This window comes from Tursiops truncatus, chromosome Y (genome assembly GCF_011762595.2).
Source record: "Tursiops truncatus isolate mTurTru1 chromosome Y, mTurTru1.mat.Y, whole genome shotgun sequence".
Classification (NCBI taxonomy): domain Eukaryota; kingdom Metazoa; phylum Chordata; class Mammalia; order Artiodactyla; family Delphinidae; genus Tursiops; species Tursiops truncatus.
The window spans coordinates 323,059-344,010 of NC_133428.1; the positions used below are offsets into that span (position 1 = coordinate 323,059).

Here is a 20,952-nt window from a genome sequence, read left to right on the forward strand (position 1 = left end):
ACCAGACTTTCAATCCCTCAGCTGGGACATGGCTGCTCGCGACAGCCCTCGCCCAGCCTGTGTGGGTTCGAGAGGAAAAGAGTAGCTTCTCCGGGGAAAGCAGTTTTCCTGATAACCTGGAGGGAGGCAGTGTCTGTGGGGCTCTACCTGTGTGTTCCGGGCATTCAAGAAGACAAACGTTGTTTGAAAGAAAAGTACACGGAATAAATCTGAACCGAGGATCGGAAGGGAGGAAGGAAGGGCTGAATCACGCTATCAAACAGCACCTCATCAGGCACTTTTCGTCGGCTGGAGACCACAGAAAATGCAATCGTTCTACCACATGGAATGCACGTCTTTAAATCAACGGGCTATGGTTCCGAGGGCACCCGGGACGCTTTGTGGCTTTCGATAAGACAAATGAGCAACACCCCACTCTAGCCCATGGCACCCCAGGCCTGCTGAACAAACCCCACCCCTCCCCAGGCTGCCACCTGCACCAACTTAGTATGAAAACTCCTGCAACCGGTTTGGTCTTTAACACAACGGTCCACCCAGATGAGATCCACAAAAGACACTGTTTTGTCCTTGTTACTGTGTCCAGTTCTAATTAATTCTAACAGGAAACTCTCCGGGCTCCAGGGAACCACTTCTCTCAGAGTCAGGGCTCCTTTTAATGACAGCTACTGGGCTCATTTGAGCCCTTCTTGGATTTTATGAATAGAAAGGAATTGGTGAGAACTGGCCACCCATTCCAGTTACTAGGAACCCCCTACCAAAAAAAAGAAAAAAAAAAAAAAAAAAGAACAGCAGAGAAAAATGAGAAAGCAGAAGGCAGGTGCTTAGAATAAGCAACACGCGTGTGTGCGCACATGTGCACACGCACACACACACGCACACACACACAGAACACAGCCCCAGAGCAAACACTGTGTACACCGGGGTTATCCATCACTTCCAGACTGTGAATACGGCAGGGGAGGTGGGGAAAGGGCAGGAGGAAGAACAGGAATGTGCACTGACTCCACGTGCTCAAGACAATGTTGCACACGTTGTACCGAAACACTACGAAGCAGGGATTAACCTCCTCGTTGTACAGAAAAGAAGACCGAGGCTCAGAGGATCGAAGCAGCTTCCCAGAAGGGCCGGAGGCGCGGGTGGCGGAAGCAGGAGGGCTCTCCTCCTCTCCTCCCTCTGTCCTTGCACTACAACGACAGTGACAAAGGGCAGAACAGAGGACACTACTCAGCCTCTCGCTGCCTGGATGACCGATTCAGGTGGCAGCGAGCAGCCCCTCTGAAGGCAGCTCCCGCAGACGCGCACGGGCAGCGGCTCTGGGAGCGCAGCCAGGTGGCTCTCGGCAGCACGAACGTGGGTGTGTGCCCCGTGGACGGTGGCTTTGCCTTCCATCACCCCGAGAGCTGACAACGCCTGCAGGGCTTCCCCAGGTTCCCAGGTGCCTGACCCTCCACCCCGACCGCACACAGAGGCCTCCAAAGGGAGAAGCAGCTCAGCGGGACAGTGGGCTTAGCTCCCTCCGAGGTGGGTCTCCTTCTGTCCACGAAAGGAATCCATCCCCAGCGGCGGCTCAGATCCCAGCCCTGACGCTGGCGCTCTTCTCTTTGGTGGGGGACGCGGGGCGGCTTGCTCTCCGCGTCAGCCGGGCCAGGACTCTCTCCTGAGCAGCGTCCTGAGGGTGGCGAAGCCCAATGCCATCGCTGCCTCTTCTGAGCTCGGCAGCTCCAGCACTGCCCACGTGACCCGGGGAGGCCCAGGGCTGCTCTGTGCCGTAGCCTCCTTCTCTGGACAATAGAGGCGACAGTGGCACCGACCTCGCCGGACGGCGTGAGGAATAAACGGGGCCGGAAACCAGCATCTGGCTCACACCGAAACCTGTGCCTGGGTGTTCACGGCAGCTCTGTGTGTCGCAGCCTCAGACTAGGGAGATCCCAAACGCCCTTCAACGAAGGAGTGGATAAATACACACTGGTGTATCCAGACTGTGGAATATAGCAGGCGCTGGCAGTAATACACAACATCCGGGATGGATCGGAAGTGCTGGAGGCTAAGTCGCTAAAGGCAGGCTCAAAAGGCCACGCGTTGCATGAGTCCATTTCTGGAACATTCTTGAAAGGATGAAATTACAGAGACGGAGAAGCCAGTTGCCGCCAGGAGCTGGAGAGGGTGACCGTACAGACGGGGCATACGGAGCCTTCCCCGTGCTGATGGAAGAGTTCTGCATCAGATTACAATGGGGGTTGCTCGAATCTACACGTGATCATATTTCATACACTGTCCACATGCACACACACACGCATGCACGCACATAACAACTGCTAAAATCCAGATGAGGTCTGCATTTGTGTCAACAGTGCCGATGTCCAATTTCCTACTCTTGGTAAGCAGTACCTTCACGTAAGATGTTATCAGCCGGGGAAGGCGGAGGAGGGTGCCCTAGACTTCACTGTACTATTTCTGCAGCCTCTTTTTGAGTCTAACATTACTTCAAAATAGAAGCCTTCGAAAATAACGGTGTGTGATTGATGAACAGATAAACAAAATGTGGTGTATTCATACAATGGAATGTGACTCGGCAAACAAAAGGAATGCTACAAAGAAACCTGAAAACATTATGCTACGTAAAAAAGAAACCAGTCACCAAGCACACGTTACGTGATTTACTGCATTTATGTGAAACGTCCAGAATGAGCAGATCCCCAGACACTGACCGTAGACCGGTGGTGATCAGGGGCTGGGGAAGGTGGGAATGGGGAGTGACTCCTAACGTGTATGAGATTCTTTGGGGAGGGACGAAATGTTTTAAAATCAACTGTGACGGTTGCACAACTCTGTGAATACCCTGAAAACCACTGAATTGTATGTGCACTCCAGATGGGTGAATCGTCAGCTGTGTGAATTATGACTCAATAAAGTTGTTAACCGAACTACGGCAATGTCTGGCACACAGTAAGGTGTTATAGAAGTATTTTGCCACGATACACTCATCCTTCTTCACCCGTGGGGGCTGGTTCTAAAGGTCACCTTTGGTGCACAAACATGGCAGCTCTAACGCTAAGAGAATCCGAATCAGTGTCCTTCAGGCACTGTGCAGACGGGGTCAAGTTCAGAGTCCTTGCCTCCTCCTTATACCTTTTCTGCCCCTCCCCCCAGTCCCCTGCATTCCACCAGGCTGGCTTATCCACTTTTCCCTAAAAAAAGAAAAAGCTTTCTTATTCCTGAGTCCTCACGTTTGCCCACAGAGTCCCTGTCTAGAACGCATTTCCTCAGTATGTATTGAAATCCCATGCAGCACCGAACCCAATCCGAGTGTCCCTTTGAAGAGAAAGGCCCAGCCTTCCTCAGCTGCTCTAGCACAGGCTAACAGACCCTTCCTAGGAATTCCCAGAGCAGGAGCTGTCTGCACCACCCACGGCACACCCCATGCCCACCACGGCCTTCCAGCACCTGTAATCCCTTGCCCCAAAACACAAGACACATCTCACACATCCTGGTATACTCCACAGTGCTCCAGAAGCAACAGATTCAAAGGATGGTCATCCCAGAAACAGGAGACTTTCATAAAAGGGGGTCTGAAAAGGCTGCTCTTGATGTGGGTGAGAATCGGGCCTCGCTGTAAACTGGGTGAAATACAGCAGCCAAGACGGCAACCCCAGAACCCAGACGGCCCTGCTCTCGGTGAGTCTGGGTTCTCTGTACCCCTCACAACGGTCCACGTGGGGCTCAGACAGCAGGAAAACGCCTCCCCAGGGGCCTACAGCACAGGCCACGTTGCCTCACAGTGGTGCCAAACGAGGTTTCTATGGAAAATTCTGGTTGGTCCACAAGCAGTGGATGCCTGTCATTTTCCAAACACATTGTGAGAGGCACATGCAAGACAAAGGGAGCCTGTGAAAGGCGAAAGAGAGTCAAAAAACTCTGTTTATTGTAAATCAGCCATCTTTGGAAAAATCCGTACCTGAAATGCACATGGGAAAACACAGCCGCGACGACGCCTCCCTCGAAAGCACACGCACTTTAACAACCATCTCCCTTTCTCTCTCCTAAAATCTCTGACTTCCAGGAGCTAAATAAAATAGGAGCTTGCTGCGAAGTGCCGACGCAGACAGAAAGCATGTTCTGGTCACCAAATCTCCTCTTACAAGAAATCCTGGGAAATCCCTGTTTCCGGTACGCACAGCCATACAGTAATAGTTAATTTTTAAGCCCAGAAAACGTGGAGCGGTTGACAGGATATTCATTACGGAATAAGAAAGAATCCATGTTACAATTCCACTTACTCAGAGCCAAACGTAGGCAAATCCCTTCTTCCTTCGAGGGTTTATTTTTTAGGCCTGTTTTCTGTCTTCAGTTACCTGTCAATGAAAAAAATACCCAAAGTCAGGCAAAACATATCAACGAAGACATCTCGAATACATTCTCGACCGTTCCCGAAGCAGGCAGACTTCTGAAAGAGGAGGTCTGAGGAAGCTGAAATAATAACAGCGTCAGATGGTAGACAACCACCGTAGGTGAACTGCAGGCTTACGTCTCTATGTAAAGCACATGATGTGACTGTCCACACACACAAATCTGTTCAAACATCTCACTATCTGAGAACCGACTGTGATCACATCAGCAGGGAGTTCCAGTAACTGAAACATCTACCCCATCTCTCAGTTTTCTCTAGCATCCTAAAACACGCTAAGTGACAACACAGGTATTTCTAGATTCAACGGAACTCAGCACGTGCTTACTGAGAACGACACGCCCGGTCCTGTGGAAAGCGGAAGCGCTGCTCAGGGCTGCCCCGGTTTCCGGGACACCTGAGGTCTGCCGTCATGTGACACTTACCCGGCTGGACAGTGAAAAGGGGGGATAGGGGGAATCTCAGTGAGGGGAGATCAGTGACAGTAAACTCGTCAGAAAACTCAGAACGAGACCGTTTAACAGGAGAGAAGTGATGACGCTCAAACTGGTCGTGGGAGACAAGTGACCAGCAGACAAGGAGCTGAGTTTACACTGGGGCCTGGGATGGAGCTCTATGAGGAGGGAGCCCTTGAATGGGAGCGACAGTGGCCAGCAAGTGCAAATGTCCCATGGCGAGATCGACCTTGGCGACTGGGAGCCAGGGAGGAAGGCCAGTGCACTGGGCAGCAGAAGTGAGTGATCGCAGGTCCTGGATCACAGAGGACTCTGCAGCCCTTGGAAAGGAGTCTGATCCTTTCTTCTTGACCTCCCTTCACCCAGCGCCAGACTGAACGAGAAAAGAAAATATGACCATCTTTCTACTTAACAACCCTTCAGGGGCTCCCATCGTTCTTAGAACAAAACCCAGAGAATCTCTTGCTCAGCAGAGGAACACAGTGGCTCACAAAGCAGGCGGGGAGGATGAGAGACAAGATGGAGAGGGACGCACAGCGTCTGAGGTGTCTGGAGGTGTGACCCGGAGGACGCACCGGTAGGGCGGAGGTGTGCTGGGGAGGGGACGGAAGCAGCAAGGACAGCTTCTAGGTTCAGAGCTTGAGCAAAACCTGGAAGGTGGGGCCGTTGCCCAGGAGGCACGAAGGCTGAGCGGAAGAGAAATCAAGAGTCTTTTAAGGTATGAACTTTGAAACTGCCCATCGGCTCTCCAAGCAGGCTGTTAACTAGGTGGTTAAACACACAGGTCTCAGCAAGTGGGAGAGGTCACAGTCACAGAGTTAAGTCCGGCAGTAACCACGACCTCTGAAGCCGTGGGCCTGGATGGGAGCATCGGATGCAGGACTTCTCATCCTCGGCACTGCTGGCGCTTAGATGAGACCGCTGTGTCTGCGGTGGGGCCATCCTCTACGCTGCAGGATCCTGGACAGCAGCCCAGGCTCTTCCCACTAGACACCGATAGGAGTCCCCCATCCTCCCAAGAGGTGACAACCAAAACTGACCCACACTGCCCGTGTCCCCTGGAGGGCATACTCGCCCCTGTGAGAACCACTGGTCTCAAGATGACCATGCTGAGTGAAGTAAGTCAGACTGAGGAAGACACGTATCATACGCTATCACTTCCATGTGGCATCTAAAAAACGGATACAGGGAATTCCCTGGCAGTCCAGTGGTTAGGACTCAGAGCTTTCACTGCCGAGGGCCTGGGTTCAATCCCTGGTCAGGGAACTAAGATCCCACAAGCCGTGCAGCACAGCAAAAATAAGTAAATAAAAACAAATAAATAAAAAATAAATAAATGATATAAATGAACTTACTTACAAAACAGAGACAGACTCGCAGACATAGAAAATAAACTTACAGTTACCCAAGGGAGAAGGGGGGAGGGATAAATGAGGAGTTTGGGATTAACAGACACACACTACCATATATGAAATAAAGAACAAGGACCTACTGTAGAGCACAGGGAACTATATTCAATATCTTGTAATAACCTATAATGGAAAAGAATCTGAAAAAGAATAGATTATATATATATAATCGACTATATATATAATATATATAATTGACTATATATGTTATATATATAGTCGACCATATAGGTAATATATATAGTTGATTATATATGTGATATAATCGACTATATATTATATAATCGACTATATATATAATATAGTCGATTATATATATATTATATATACTGACCACTGAACCCTAAGAAGGACCAGGCCAATGAGACAGAGGAGAGTACAGCAAAGTAGGAGGAAATCCAAAATAGTGTGGTGTCCTTGGCTTCTAGTGACAGCCGTCTCTCAAAAATCAGGCAAAGACTAGCAAATAACTGCTACTGAGATGGCGTACAAGGACGACTGCGGCTGACAGGATGACCAGGACTCAGGCACGCCGTCTTCTCCACATGGAAGAAATCTAGAGAGGCTTCACGGAGGAGGTGGCACTTGTTGGCGCAAGAAGTCAGGCAACGTAGAAGAGAAAGGGGCTACTGCTTGAGTGGTACTGGAGGCAACGAACGGGAGCAAGAGGAAGGTACGGAGGTTTCCCAAAATACCGGCCGGGGGATGCTCTTGCTATCGTGGTACTTAGGAATGAGGATGCTGACAGCAAACAAGAGTACCGGAGGGCCGGTCCGTGGAGAGAATGCGGCTGCCTCAATCCAGCAGAGGGAGGAAGGAGCCGCCCGAGCACTCTGGACCAACGTCACTCTTTGGGCCACCAGTGTAAGGACAGCTGCAGTGGTTGTGCATCCTGGCTCCAGGACTGCCCCCAACAAAAGCGGGGAGACTGGAGGACCAGAGCCCTCCCTTTCTGACTTGCTTCTGCATCATCCTAGACCCCCTACCCCCCCCCCGCAGGGGCTCCGTCTGGACCATCAGGAATTGGAATTAAGGAGGCCCTCATGAGCTTCTGGCTTCTTTTCTTTTGTTTCATTTTATCTAAGCTGACAAGGAAGGGCACACGCTCCTGGCAGATCACGCTCAGAACCCTGAACTGTATGGAAGTGCTGACAAAACATGCCAGAGGCCGGATCCATTTCACTGCCCTGTTCTGCCTTCCTTCCACAGCATTACCGTGAACGTGCATTTTATTTGTTTAACTGAAAACGTTTAAAAAAAAAAAAAAGAGCAGAGTTACAGGCCTCACTTTGCTCCTAATTAATTATAAGAAACTCTCTGAACCAGAGATTCCTCAGCTGTGAAATGAGGGTATTAAATTATTTATGAGGTTTCATCCACATCAAAAAAAAAAAAAAAACCTGAGGAATCATTTTCCTGTTGACTTCCTTTGTAAATTCTAAGGGAAAACACCTTGCAAGGAACTGAACCAAGAACTTGCAAAAGAACTGGTGGGGGAGGGAAGAGGGGAGGGGAGGGGGGAGATAGGAGGAATGTATCTCGTCCTGCAGCCAACTGAGCAGAGAAATGTATCCAAAGCGCGCATTTTTTCCCCCAAAGTTGCCATAATGATTAACATTTCCACTCCGGAGAAATTCAGTTGTATCATCCTGAAAATAATGTGAAAAATCTAAAGTATGTTTTCCGAAGCCACGGTGCATGACAGAGGAGCCGCGGTTTCCTCCTGACTCCTTTTCTTTTTCTCACTGAGCCCTGAATTAACTGGGCCAAGAGCCAGGGGCTAAGACACATTCTGGTCCCAAAGGCACGGGTGGGCTGCAGCGGTTCACCGTACCAGAGAATTCCAAAGCACTTCATTTGCTCCGTATGGGGTTCAAGTTCTTCGTGATGAAGCTGCTGTTTCCTGCATTACCCATACTGTGCTGACCAGTGTTTTCATATATTGAGATGATTCATTCCATACCAGATTTTAAATCCTTTAAATCAGTGCTTCTCAAATGGCGCTGATTTCGCCCCCCTGCCCCAACCCTGGGACACCGGGCGACGTGTGGAAACATTTTTAGTTGCCAGGACTCCGGGGAAGAATGCTACTGGCATCTGGTGAGGCCAGGGAGGCTGCGAAACATCCCACAGCACGCAGCGTAGCGCCCCCTCCGCAAAGAATGATTTGGATCAAATGTCAGTATCACCAAGGTTGAGAACCCCGAACCTGAACCGTACTAAAATTTCTATAATTCTGCCCAAGGTATGTATACTGTATACTTTCATTTTCCAAACCATTTTTATTCTTTTCAAAGTGATACACGTACACAGGGGAGGCGAAAGACTCCTCCTTTTTCACTGCAAGCTTTCCAGCACCAGCTATCCTCAATGCTACTTCACAGAGCAACCACTTTCAAACCTTAGAACTGCTTCTGTTGTTGGCAGTGCTGCCTAGTACGGACTCCCATGTTTCTAAGTAAGCTGCTTATAATGTATCGTATCAACATCAGATACCACTTAACTTGATTTTCTCACACATGGAAGAGGAATTTTGGTTTTTTAAATTCCGATCACCAATCCTGGACTTACCCTCCCACGTTTCCCCAACAGTATAACATTTGGGGGGTTAAATCTAGACGGCACACGTATTATTTTGACAATGGAATCGGCACCGCTGAGCAAGCAGTACAGTGTGATTATGATTCCTTTCTTATGCAACTCTTACATTTTCCTGGGATTATTAGTTGCCTCTGTTTTTATTTTCTTTGATAATTCCTCCAACACCCTCCACAACCTTTCAATTTTTAACTCGGATAATCTGTCAGTTCCATGTCTATCCTGCCCTCACCCCCACCCCCCTCTCCCCAAATGTATACACACCAGACCTTCCTCTGGTCTCTGCTCCAGTCTGTACTTGTCAGAGGTGGGTCGGCTCAGAGCAGATGCCCCGAGATCACACCAGCATCCTGAGAATTCCTTCCGCCTCCTTCTGTTTCCGGGACCCCAAATCTTCCCCTTTCTTGGATTACTCTCTCGTTCTGATGGGACCCATTCTCTAGTAGCTTCCTGAGAAGTGATGTATGAGAGCTAAATTATACTGATAGCCTGAACATGGAAAACCACTTTATGCTACTCTTAATTAACAACCAGGGAGGGAATGACTTCAAAATTGAGTGAAAATAAATTTTCATAGAATTCTAAGCTCAGTCTGTTTTCTAACTTAAGAAATATGATGTCATTCTGATTCAAAATCCTTCCTATGACTTTTTTTTAAATCCAGAAAGTGCTTAGATACTGCCTTTATCCCTGATTTTCTAAAATGACACGATGATGAGCCTTCATGTAGTAATTTTTTTGATGGGCTGAATTTTTATTCACTGTTCTAGTCACTTGGTTTGAAATTTCTCTTCTTCACACTTGAGGTATTTTCCCCTCCCTCTCTTTCCTGGAATACCTGTCAGGCAAAAATCTAGCTAACCATCTCCCATCTGATAAAGCTTTCCGCACTGTACCTTCATTGTCTAGAAAGGTCTTCATTTAGCCACGTGTGACTACTGAGCAGTTGAAATGTGGCCAGTACGACTGAGGGCCTGACTTTTACACTGACTTTAATTTTAATTCATTTAATTTAAAGAGCCACACGTGGCCAGTGGCTACCATACGTGACAGCACAGATCTAAAGACTACGACACAGAGGAAGAAAAGACAGCGATGGAACATCAGTGCCAACAGCACCCACCCCGAGATGACGTTAGACATGAGTTCAGAAGAAAAACCTGAGGGCAATTTCCAAATCCCCGCCGTTACTATTTCCAATATAAGGTTCTGTGATTTAATTCCTTAGGGCCTCCTTCCTCGTTAAGAACGTGAGGACCTTTCAGAATGCTATCACACAAGCAGGAGCAGCCCTCCGCACCCAAGACTGGATTTTATTACACCCAGTGTGTAAACAGGGCAACCGAGGGCCCTCTTTCATCTGAGGTGAGATAGGAAGGTCCCTCACAAAACAGAAATTTGTACCGTACTCACAACATCACAGCAGTAAATAGCAGTGAGACATAAAAAATAACAAAACACAAGACAACTGGCAGGCTGCTAATGGCAACTTCTCTGAATGCCACCTCACGACGGCAGTCGGGGAGCCCTCACCCCATCACGCCTGGGTGTAGACCACGGCTCTCCACGTATGCTTCGGCAAGAAACACTGCTTCTGCACAGCGGATGCTCCAGGGGATAGAAACTAGAACAGCACGCAAGGCCTTCTCTGTGCATTCATCCATTCGCTTACTCATTCAACAAATGTCACAAATATCGTAAACTGTCACCTATCTGTTAGCAACAACCGAGACAGAAAACAGCACAAAACCAAACTGCACAAGTCCTGTGCACCTGCCACAAAGCCAACTAGCCTCTTGTTTCATCAGACTCCCTGAGAACCACTTTATCACGGCTGAGTACAGAACACAGCCTGCACGCCACAGCTGTGCCTTCAAAGCAAACAGCACGATCACAACCAAAGGAAGTCACTCTTCGTTTTTAAACTTTGAAGAAAAACAAACGTAGCACTGTAGGTATAGGGAAATAAATATTCAGGAAACATCATTCATTTTTAATTTAAGAATCAATGGGGAAACATATTTTCTTCATATACTCTTCAGGTAAGTCATTTAATATCCATTCATTCCTGCAAAATGACATTTTATTATGCTTGCAGGTCTTACAAGTTCAGCGTCAAAGTGTGAGTTATTCAAATGAGGAGAAAAAGCGACACTCACCGAGACACATATAAACTTGATTTCTTCTTTAAAGCGTTACGACACTAACAAGTACTTAACGCTTGTAGAATTGGCAAAATCAGGATTGTGAGCATGCGCTGCCGTATATGAGCACATATATACGGACATGTGTGTCATTTGCCCATCACCCCACCACAGCAGACTCAACCATACACGTGTCACACGTGACGAATGAAAAGCACTTTCCCAACTCACACCACGATATGCCAAATAAATCCCATATACAAAGACCAAGACAGGTCCTATCACATGAAAATCTGGTATGAGAGAGGTAACGTAACATGACCCAATTGGGCTTACACTTATATAATCCATCCAGAGCTAGCATCAACGGAAAAAAACCACAAAAACCTTAATAAGGTATCAGTCGCACAATATTTGTTTGTAAGCGTTAAATTTTATTCAGTGGCATGAAATTTTATTTAGTGAGAGAAAAAGAATCACAACGTTTAAAGATGATACATTGAAGTATTAGGATAGGGACTTCCCTGGTGGCGCAGCGGTTAAGAATCCGCCTGCCAACGCAGGGGACACGGGTTCGAATCCTGGTCCAGGAAGATGCCCATGCCACGGAGCAACTAAGCCCCTGCGCCACAGCTACCGAGGCTGCTCTCTAGAGCCCGCGAGCCACAACTACTTAAACCTGCGCTCTAGAGCCCGTGCTCTGTCCGCAGCGAGAGAAGCCACCGCAATGAGAAGCCCGCGTGCAGCAACAAAGACCCAACGCAGCCAAAAATAAATAAATAAATAAATTTATTAAAAAATAAATAAAGTATTAGGAAAGCATGATCTTTCTTATTCAGCAAGTTGTCAACCAACAGCAATCTGAATCTCTCCCCGCAGATATAACACCAAACTATCAATGTAATCTTCAGGTGACACATCAATTTCTGGTCTATAGATGACACAATGAGGGTACCATGGGGTAGGAAAGAATGCCAGTGAATCTCGTCCTCAACTCCCAAAGCACTCTCTCCACATTCTGCAATGAGTACTAAGCGTACTTTGAAATGTAATTGTCAAGCACGTTATTTATTCACTGAAATTATCACAGAAGTTTCTGAACGCCATATGGTCCTGGTGTTCAGGTTTCAGTTTCTATGATGTGCAAACACATCCTACTCCCCCAACCCTCACCTGGAAAGGGCAAGTGTACCGTCCTCAATTTCATTTAACAACACAGCAAGCAAATCCCTTTGGGAAAACAATTAAATTCAACTCTGTGCTTACCTAAATACCTCAAAATCTAGGACACCAATGGCAATGCTCAGCTGACGCAAGAACAGAGTATTAAAACACACGCACACACACACACAAACAGGCACAAAAACACATCTTGCTATTCACAAACCAAAGTGCTCCTTCAAGTGTCAACCTCCCTATTTAGGAGATCAGAAAGATGTCCTAGGTAAAAATAAAAATTTAAAACTAAAACCAAAACACCCAACACTCTCACACAAATACACTAGAGCTTCACCATACTGAAAGACGCTCAAGAAGCCTCATAAGGCAGAGACCAAAACTATGCAACTCTCTGATCCTTCCCCCTTTGGAAACAAGATGCCCTCAAAGTGACTTAAACCCCAGCCTTTTCCAAAAGTGGGGAAAAAATTTTTTTTATTTGTCAAATTAACGACTGGGAGGTGTTGGGTCACTAGGAATTCTGTTTCAGTTTGCACTGAGGGTCAGTCCTGCCCCCAAGTCTTTAGACCAGTGGCTCCCAGCTGGGGAAGACTGCGGTCTCCAAGAGATGTCTGGTGACATCTGGAGACGTTTCAGGTGGCCACACCTGGGGCTGAAACGGAGGGTTTCTCCATCACCAGCCAGCTCAGGCAATTCAGCTCACAAACACGTCTCCAGTCTGTCTACAGCTGCCTCACGCACCCCACAGACTCTGTCTGGCCCTGCCGTGCCTCACCCCCGACCCCCAATCTTCTGCCCCGGCTGTTAACAAGCTCTCCTAACTGGTTTCACATTCTCCAGCCTTGCGCCTTTGAGAGAACGCAGGCGTTCAACCCTGAGAACCGTATCGCCGGTAGCATCTACAAGTCACCTGTCCTTCTCACCCTGTCTGCAGGCTCCCCACTGGATCCACGCCTTGCTGCCAGGGGCATTTCTTCCACGCACACCCCTGGGGTCCCATAGTGAAAGTGAGAACTGAGATGCAGCTCGGCCTTAGCAGCTCTTCTGGCTGGGATACGGACATGTCCTGTTATTCTACCCAGGATGCACTTGGCCTGGCAACTACGAGCTGGGGAACTGCGACCAGAAGGGCTGGGACAACCCACCCCTGGCCGGCTGTATGCATCCTCGGGCCAGGCTTCCCCACGCCTCCAGCTCCAGGTAACTGACTGAACCCTCACAACAACGTTAGGGGTGGCCCCCACCATGCACACGCACAGAAAGGACAGAGAACCCTCCCTGGCACAAACAGAACACCACTAAGTATTGGATAAAACTCCTTTCACCACCGTGGTCCACACATTCCGGAATGAGCTTACAGCCTCGTCACCAAGTATACGTGTGGCCCCAGACAAGAGCCTGTGAGCCTCGTACTTCGCTCTCCCTGTAAAAACCGGACGAAGGGCGCCTACGTTACACGACTGTCGGGAGGAAGAGAGACCCTGATTGTAAAATACACAGCACAGCTCCTGGCCCATCAGAGCTCTTAATCAGAGGCCATTACCACTGGCTGTTATTACCGGGGAGTAGCCAAGGCCCTGAAATGATCCAGAAGAGTCACTCCAAATCTTTCCTTCTCATAAAATCGCGAAGTAGCTATTCTTCCTGCACTAATTCTTTACACTCGTTTAGCGGGAGACCCAGAAGAACTTTTACTTCAATAACCTTGATTTCATTTCCTGCTTTTCAGCTAAAGTTATGAAGCATAATCAAGGCTCTGAGGCCCAGTTTTCAATGGAGTTGAGCGGAAAGTGCTCTACCACTCTGGTGGAGATAGAAAAAGAATTTCTTTTCCGCTCCATTCAATGTACCTTTAAGCCCAGGAATTTATTTTTTAATGGCTTTTCTCCCCCAGTAAAATTAAATGATTCAGGACTTTTGTTCATTGTTACGAGTCTTCCTTTCATAGACTGGTTTCTAAAGAACTTTAATTTTCATGCCTGAAAGGCCTCAACAGTTTAACTGGGGTCTGCTCAGCAGCTGCTTCTGACACTGTCCTCATCACACTAAATTTAGACATACACTTTGCCCCGATGGACTTCAGCAGGAAGCAGCCGCATTAAAGTAAGATGCTGCTGGCGCATCAGAATTCAAAGGCCACTGTAAGCCAACAACTTCCAAGAAGACACCGCACTCTCTCAGTCACTAAAATACCTCATCATTTCCCACCTGGGAAAAGAAAAGAAGAAGAAGATTGGAGGTGGGTCCCAAACACACACACGCACAACATAGCAAAAATAACATAATGAACTGGGTCAATTAGGGCAAACAGAAGATAATGGCACGAAAAAATGAGACCAAGCTGAGAAAGGTGAGGACAGGACCCAAAGTTTGCCGTCAGACACAACGTTACATCAGTTGGAAGGGAACTCTATAAATCAGACTCTGAGTTTCCTAGACATCGATTCAAAGAAACAAATATAATTAGATGCCTGACTCACAGTATCCAAAAAATGAAGGAGACACAGATACCAAAAACACAGCCTCTAGAGTTTGCTGCACATGTAAAATTTCTCCCACGGGTCCCAGAGAGGAAACTGTGGACTTGGTACTACTCTACCCTCAGTAAATGCTGTCCACCAGATTTTCATTGGGTCACTTTTACAATAACCCTCGGTGTTAGACAACCACACAGCACCAAAGCACAGCTCAGTAAATCGAATTTACAAGTGGATAACAGTATGGTAGCAGCATGTAGGTCTCCGCACAGCCCAGCTTACTCCAAAGCTACGTCTTAGAAGTGTTCCAAGTCCCAACTGGGTGGCGGGTCTCCTGGGGTCACAGAAACACATTACAGTATATTGTAAACACATTTCGGTGCCAATAAATATACCACTTCTACAGTATTGTTTCTAATGGTTGCCTAGTAACCGACTGTATGGGCTGGATCATACTGTGATTTTCACCACTGCGTTCAACTGCTTGGTATTGTAAGCGATGCCCCAATAAAACAAGGAGAACCATTTTTTAAGTGTCAAAAACTTTTGTGAACCACCTACACTAAAGAAAAGAAAGCTGGGGCTTCCCTGGTGGTGCAGTGGTTAAGAATCCGCCTGCCAATGTAGGGGACACGGGTTCGAGCCCTGGTCCGGGAAGATCCCACATGCTGCAGAGCAACTAAGCCCGTGCGCCAACTACTGAGCCTGCGCTCTAGGGCCTGTGAGCCGCAACTACTGAGCCCGCGTGCCACAACTACTGAAGCCCGCGCGCCTAGAGCCCGTGCTCCGCAACAAGAGAAGCCACCGCAGTGAGAAGCCCGCGCACCGCAACGAAGAGTAGCCCCTGCTCGCCACAACTAGAGAAAGCCCGCTGCAACTAGAGAAAGCCCGCACACAGCAACAAGACCCAGTGCAGCCAAAAATCTTTTAAAAATTAAAAAACAAAGCTGCAATTTATTACCTGATGTTTAAGGGAAAACACCTAATAGCAAGAGTACATAATGGCAGTAAATTCCAAGGTGCCTTTGAAATTGTTTATGTTTCTGTTAATCACAATAGGGTCTAAAGGTATTTGCAGAATAGCACCACACAGGACACGTGAACCATGCCTGGTATGCGTATGAACAAATCTCCAGGCTTCCTGAGAAATAATTACAAAATATGTGGCATTAAAACTTTTCCACAAATTCGAGTTGAGAACTTCAGGAAAAACACCACGAGCTAGCCATGACCTTTATTTCGGGACAGCAACGTATTCATCTGTCTTTCTGCTGGAGACGATCCTGGTTGATCCCCGTTGTCCCAAGGTAATTATTAACAGTGCTGCCTTTCCCTCTCAGAAGTGCCCCAATTTGGACAATAAATTATACGGCCGCTCGAGTCAACAACCAAGATGGCCTAGGTTTCAGAACAACAAGCTAGGAACGCGAAGGTCCCAGACATGGGTTTCTGCATCAAGAAAAGGGAAGTTACTAAACCTGGAGCTCCTAACACAGCGGAGCTGGTGGAAACGACCCTCGGTCGGAACCATGTGAACTGTAAGAGGAAGCTTCCTACTCTGCTGTCCTGAAATAATCCACTCCTTCCACACAGCCAGCAAGTGTAAGGACCAGGCCTCATCCTTCCCGCTCCTCGGGGACACCTGGCATTGCTGTTTCCGTAACCCTCTCCTCCACTGGCTCACGTAACTGCCACAGTTATCCAAGTGAATGGGTCCAGAGCAATCCAGCTGGACTGCAGGCTCCACGAGGGCAGGACCTGCCTCTGCTTTTAGTTCACCCACGCCTGGCAACTAGGAGCCACTCAATAAACACGCGTCGGATGAGTCAATCTCTTTCTCAGATCATTTCTCTGCTTCTTCTTCATCCTCGATCCACTAAAGGTAGGCATTTCTCCAACACCCCACCCTTGAATTTCTTTTTCCTGCAGCTCTGTTCTCTTGTAAGGTCAGCTAACACGGTGGCCCTCTTCGCAGGGAGCGCCAAAGCTCTCTTCTTCCAAGGCAGTATTTCCTCTGCCTGCTTCAGTCTCAACCTGGGTCCCTGTCCAGTCCCCAAAGGTCACTACTTCAAATGTAAGTGTCCATCTTCTCCCAGTCTCTCTTGGCTATGTCCTATGCCTCACGAATTGTCACCCTTCACATCCAGGCCCAGAGCTTTGCTGCTCTCACCTTGGACTCATCCCTTGACCTTTTCTGACCCCCTCCCAACAACCCATCAATCGGGCCCCAAGTTTTATGCACAGAGCATCCCTAAACGTCACCTCTCTCCACGTCCACTACCACTCCCCAATCAGCCTCGGGATGAGTGCGTACAACTTCCCCCTGCCTCGTCTTTTCCCCTGCAAAGCCGCACATAAATCTTCCTAAACCAAAGGTGTGATCCTAACGCATCACTCAAAATACGTAATGGATGACAGCACTGCTCCGGAAATATGTAATGGATGACAGCACTGCTCCGGAAATACGTAATGGCTGACAGCACTGCTCCGGAAATACGTAATGGCTGACAGCACTGCTCCGGAAATACGTAATGGCTGACAGCACTGCTCCGGAAATACGTAATGGATGACAGCACTGCTCCGGAAATACGTAATGGCTGACAGCACTGCTCCGGAAATACGTAATGGCTGACAGCACTGCTCCGGAAATACGTAATGGCTGACAGCACTGCTCCGGAAATACGTAATGGATGACAGCACTGCTCCGGAAAACACCCAACCCACACCTTGCAGCTCCTGACTGAAGCCCTGGTTCCTACACAGCCAGAAAAGCAGGAGGCAGGGACTAACACCACGTCAAGAATAAGCTGTTAAACTACCGTAACCGATGCCCTCTACGGTAGCAGAGTCACCCCTCCGCACCCCAGTTGTGCCCATACTAAGCCCCAGAACCTGTGAATATGGCAGGTTCCTCGGAGCGGGGGAAATTAACTGTGCAGATGGAATCCAGGTCGCTAATCTAACCCTACAAAAAAAAGTTATCCTGGATTATACAGGCGGCCCAACGTAATCAGGGGAGTCCTTTTAGTGGGGAAGAGGGTTTCAGGACAGCCAGTGTCCAAGCAATGCAATGTGAGGCCACGGCTGGCTTTGAAGAGGGAGTAAGGGGCAGGGGCCAAGGCACACAGGCGGCTTCTGGAAGCTGGCAAAGGCAACAGAGAACAAAACACGACAGACATTTCCCCCAGAGCCTCCAGAAGAGAAGTGTCCCTGCAGACACCTCAATTTTAGTCCAGCGAGACCCGTGCTGGACTTGTGACCTCCAGAACTGTGAAGTACTGAATGTAAGTCATCTGAAGCCACTACGTTTGTGGTCATTTGTTCCAGGAACCACAGGAAACAAATACGCCTTCTGCTTGCCGAATACCAGTTCCCTGCGTACTATAATCCGTTTAAGAGGGATTATAATCTGGGCGTCAGGGAACGTACGGTGCGATCCACGTGTGGTCTCTATAGCTGCTCGAGAAGCTGCAGCACCAATGCTGGCTGCAGGGAGGACTTCTGTCACTCCGGGTGGCATGAGGGGGAGGTGAGTGGGGACCCCGAGGGTGAGCACCTCCTTAAGTGTCATGCCTCTCCAGGGGGGCTCCCTCACCGCATCCCTGTCGGGGCCTCACTTCCTCAGCACCTGGCCCCAACTCCCTGTGGCCCCTGCAGTGCCAGGTTTCGTGTCCTATGGCCGTGCCGTCTATTCCCCGATGAGGATTCTGTTCTGAAAACCTGCGCTCTCCTTCCCGATGCTTCACCCCTCAGCCCGTCCCTTCAGAGTCCAAGCGAGTCTTGCAGCAGGCGGGGCTCTGGGAATGGACTCGCCCGTCCTGACTCATCCTCTGTGCCCGAGCCCCGAGTCTCTGCAGCCTCGGGGCGGGTGGGGGGGGGTGTCAGTGCCCACCGTTTCTTCCTCTGTTGGGCATCACTCGTTAATTCCTTTACTCTCCCATGTGCTCAGACCAAGCTTTATGAGATGCTCATTACCTACAGAGACACAGAAGATCCGCTCGGCTCCTTTCTTCAAGGAACTCGGGACCTTTAAAGCAGGCAATGAAAAGCCCTCATTTCCTACTCAGCAAGCGACGCTGTGGGCCTTATAACTGAGGTTCAGGAAGTTCTTTGAGAGATGATGACAAGTGCTGGTGAGGATGTAGAGAAACTGGAACGCTCACATGTCGTGGGTAGAAACGGAAAACGACACAGCCACTTTGGAGAACCGTCTGGCTGTTCCTCAGAAAGTTACACACGGAGTGGCCATATGGCCCGGCAATTCCACTCTGAGAAATATACGTAAGAGAAGTGAAAACATACGTCTACACAAAAACCTATAAACAATGTTCACAGCAGCTCATTCATAATAGCCAAAAAGTGGAAACGGCCCACACACCCATCAACTGATGAGTGAATAAGCAAAATGTGGTACATTCGTAACAACAAAATACCATTCAACAATAAAAAAAAGAGTGAAGTACTGATTCACGCAACCACATGAATAAACTCTGAAAGCAGTTTACTAAGGACTCCCCGGGTGGCGCAGTGGTTAAGAATCTGCCTGCCGATGCAGGGGACACAGGTTCGAGCCCTGGTCCGGGAAGATCCCACATGCCGCGGGAGCAATGGAGCCCGTGCGCCACAACTACTGAGCCCACGTGCCACAACTACTGAAGCCCGCACACCTAGAGCCCGTGCTCCGCAACGAGAAGCCACCACAACGAGAAGCCCGCGCGCCGCAACGAAGAGTAGCCCCCGTTCGCCGCAACTAGAGAGAGCCCGTGCGCAGCAACAAAGACCCAGTGCAGCCAAAAATAAATAAATAAATTTAAGAAAGCAGTATACTAAATGAAAGTTCAGACACAGAAGATACACATTATATGATTCCACTTGTTTGAAATGTCCAGAACAGGCAAATCCACAGAGACGCAAAACAGCTTGTGCTGCCAGGGGCTTCATGGGTAGGGGAGTAGTGCCAGCGGACAGAGGGATTCTTTTTAGGTGATAAATGTTCTAAAATTGAATTGTGGTGATGTCTGCACAACTCTGTAAATTTACTAAAAATCACTGAATTGAACATGACAACAGGTGGATTTCGGTATGTCAAGTATGCCTCAATAAAGCCGTTTTTTAAAAAAAACCCTTCTGAGATCCTTCAAGCAAAGATTGCCTATGTGTACGTGTGCAAATGTACAACAAAATATACAGGTGCACTGTTATCACACAATCAAGAATCCAGAGACAACTTCCAATTTTTTAAAAAAATGAAAATGCTCCATTTGCTCTGTTACAAAGGATTTAAATAAGCTCACTGCCTCGAATATCAAATGCCTAATTTGCATGATTTAAGTTGGTAAGAGGCCTGCAGACAGGCTTTCTCATTCAAATTACACCTGAACAGTAAGGTTTATTGAATCAACTCTTATTTATACATAACATGATTTTCAGCCGGTTTGTGATGAAAACTGAACACGTAAAACATTTCTTCTTATGGTCACAACAGAATCCAGAAGACGAAACTCACTAGGGTATCTGCTTATTAGGACTCAAGCATCCTAACACCTGAAGCCCTAGTTTAAGTGGATTTTAAATTCAATATAAGTGGATTAAGAAATTCAATTTTCTGGTGTCACAAGTGACAAAAGCTTCAAGAATGACAGTAAAGTATATATTTTTAAATTGCCCAGTAGCTAATAAACCTGTCGTTGGGCTTCTTCCAGATGGTGTAAATTTCAGCACTGCTTTAAAAAGAAAAAAAAAAAAAAAGGACGTATGGAACTCACACACTCTGATGTCAGCTCATTTCTGTGAAAGAACTCTTCTATGTCGGACTGAACCATCATTATAAAATCAGAATTTTGTAGGGCTATTATTTTTCCCAGGTTCTGCAAAAGAACATGGTCACATCTGGTCAATCTTGGCAGCACACGTCCCACTGGGCAGAGTCAAGATCAAGGAAAACGGCGACAGCAAACGCCGCCAGGCTGTTTCTCAGCGCGAGAGGAGGAAGCAAAGGCCTGGACCCCGACCTCCTACCGCTTGCTAGCCGGACCCCGACCTCCTACCGCTTGCTAGCCGAACCCCTTCGACCCTGCGTATGAAACTCCTGACTGTAGCACCTAGACGGGTGTGTCCCCTATCTCAGTTTGCTATGGCTGGTGCAGCAAATGACCACACACTCAGCAGCTTTAAGCAACACAGACTGACTGTGTTACACTCTGGAGGTCAGGTGTCAACAGTGGGTCACGGGGCTGTGCTCCTTCTAGACGCACCAGGGAGGGGAGAGGCTGGGTCCTGACCCTG

General features: G+C 48.2%; 1 protein-coding gene across 15 annotated transcripts in view; it reads right to left on the reverse strand.

Annotated features, from left to right (window-relative positions):
* LOC101330847 (transducin beta like 1 X-linked) overlaps positions 1–20,952 on the reverse strand; it is a 225,313-nt gene that overhangs the window by 135,517 nt on the left and 68,844 nt on the right. For 13 of the 15 annotated variants that reach the window (XR_012329444.1, XR_012329443.1, XM_073799727.1 and 10 more), the window contains exon 2: positions 4,278–4,352. The gene's annotated coding sequence lies outside the window, so the exon portion shown is untranslated. Of the gene's footprint in view, positions 1–4,277; positions 4,353–9,131; positions 9,284–20,952 lie in introns of those variants that run through there. The other 2 variants (XM_073799719.1, XM_073799720.1) reach the window with 2 other exon arrangements.